This window comes from Nomia melanderi, unplaced genomic scaffold (assembly GCF_051020985.1).
Source record: "Nomia melanderi isolate GNS246 unplaced genomic scaffold, iyNomMela1 scaffold0578, whole genome shotgun sequence".
Taxonomy (NCBI): domain Eukaryota; kingdom Metazoa; phylum Arthropoda; class Insecta; order Hymenoptera; family Halictidae; genus Nomia; species Nomia melanderi.
In genome coordinates, this window is record NW_027475692.1 from 1 (window position 1) to 2,500 (window position 2,500).

Genomic DNA, 2,500 nt, shown 5'->3' on the forward strand with positions numbered 1-2,500 from the left:
GGGCTGGACACCTCGCTCCGCCGAATCGGTATTTTCCATTTTTCTTGAAAAATAAATTTTTGTAATTTTTTTTAACGTTGAAAACGTTAATAAACATCATGTTTACGCATGGATTAAACATTGAAATAATTTTAAAACGCTTATTAAAAAAGTTGGTGTCGACCGTGGGACTTAGAAAAATTTCGGGAAGTCCGATTCGCCTGCTGGAATTACCGCACGGGCAGGACACCTCGCTCCGACGAATCGGTTTTTTCCATTTTTTCCGAAAAATAAATTTTTGTAATTTTTTTTAATGTTAAAAACGTTAATAAACTTCATGTTTACGCATGGATTAAACATTGAAATAATTTTAAAACACTTATTAAAAAAGTTGGTGTCGACCGTGGGACTTAGAAAAATTTCGGGAAGTCCGATTCGCCTGCTGGAATTACCGCACGGGCAGGACACCTCGCTCCGACGAATCGGTTTTTTCCATTTTTTTTGAAAAATAAATTTTTGTAATTTTTTTTAACGTTGAAAACGTTAATAAACATCATGTTTACGCATGGATTAAACATTGAAATAATTTTAAAACGCTTATTAAAAAAGTTGGTGTCGACCGTGGGACTTAGAAAAATTTCGGGAAGTCCGATTCGCCTGCTGGAATTACCGCACGGGCAGGACACCTCGCTCCGACGAATCGGTTTTTTCCATTTTTTCCGAAAAATAAATTTTTGTAATTTTTTTTAATGTTAAAAACGTTAATAAACTTCATGTTTACGCATGGATTAAACATTGAAATAATTTTAAAACACTTATTAAAAAAGTTGGTGTCGACCGTGGGACTTAGAAAAATTTCGGGAAGTCCGATTCGCCTGCTGGAATTACCGCACGGGCAGGACACCTCGCTCCGACGAATCGGTTTTTTCCATTTTTTTTGAAAAATAAATTTTTGTAATTTTTTTTAACGTTGAAAACGTTAATAAACATCATGTTTACGCATGGATTAAACATTGAAATAATTTTAAAACGCTTATTAAAAAAGTTGGTGTCGACCGTGGGACTTAGAAAAATTTCGGGAAGTCCGATTCGCCTGCTGGAATTACCGCACGGGCTGGACACCTCGCTCCGCCGAATCGGTTTTTTCCTTTTTTTCCGAAAAATAAATTTTTGTAATTTTTTTTAATGTTAAAAACGTTAATAAACTTCATGTTTACGCATGGATTAAACATTGAAATAATTTAAAACGCTTATTAAAAAAGTTGGTGTCGACCGTGGGACTTAGAAAAATTTCGGGAAGTCCGATTCGCCTGCTGGAATTACCGCACGGGCAGGACACCTCGCTCCGACGAATCGGTTTTTTTCCATTTTTTCCGAAAAATAAATTTTTGTAATTTTTTTTAATGTTAAAAACGTTAATAAACTTCATGTTTACGCATGGATTAAACATTGAAATAATTTTAAAACGCTTATTAAAAAAGTTGGTGTCGACCGTGGGACTTAGAAAAATTTCGGAAGTCCGATTCGCCTGCTGGAATTACCGCACGGGCTGGACAGCTCGCTCCGACGAATCGGTTTTTTCCATTTTTTCCGAAAAATAAATTTTTGTAATTTTTTTTAACGTTAAAAACGTTAATAAACGTCATGTTTACGCATGGATTAAACATTGAAATAATTTTAAAACGCTTATTAAAAAAGTTGGTGTCGACCGTGGGACTTAGAAAAATTTCGGGAAGTCCGATTCGCCTGCTGGAATTACCGCACGGGCTGGACACCTCGCTCCGACGAATCGGTTTTTTCCATTTTTTTTGAAAAATAAATTTTTGTAATTTTTTTTAATGTTAAAAACGTTAATAAACATCATGTTTACGCATGGATTAAACATTGAAATAATTTTAAAACGCTTATTAAAAAAGTTTACTCTTGACCGTGGGGACTTAGAAAAATTCCGGCTTGCACGGATTCGACCACTCTGTTTTTCGGAGTTTCTGAGAAAAATAAATTTTTGTAATTTTTTTCATTATGATTTCTGAGTTCTCCCAGTAGTTTAATGTAAGGATTAAGCATTTAAAAATTTTTAAATCGAATATTAAAAAAGTTTACTCTTGCAATTTTTGGAAAAAAAAAATTCTAAAAAATTTTTCTTTCGGTGGAAACTAACGTTTAATATGTACAATAACGATTTATCGAATAAAAATCGTATGTTAATATATGTTCGAATCGACCATAGTTTCAGCGGCTAAGTACCAGCAGCCCGGCCGGTTGGTCTGTACGCGCGGCAGTTTACCACCATAAGCGCCCGTGCTGAGCGGCCGGCGCCGCGGTCGTCGCGGCCGCCCGTTTGGTTACTATAAGAGAGCACGTCGGTTCGAGCGGACCGGTCGGCGCAGCGGCGGGCGAGCGGCTATTCTACGATCTCGGTCGAGAAGCAGTCGTTCAGCTCCTCGAGGTCCATTCCTCGACTGTTCTGTACCGCGTTCCGTTGCGAATTTTTCTCTACACAGCATGACCACGGGTCGGT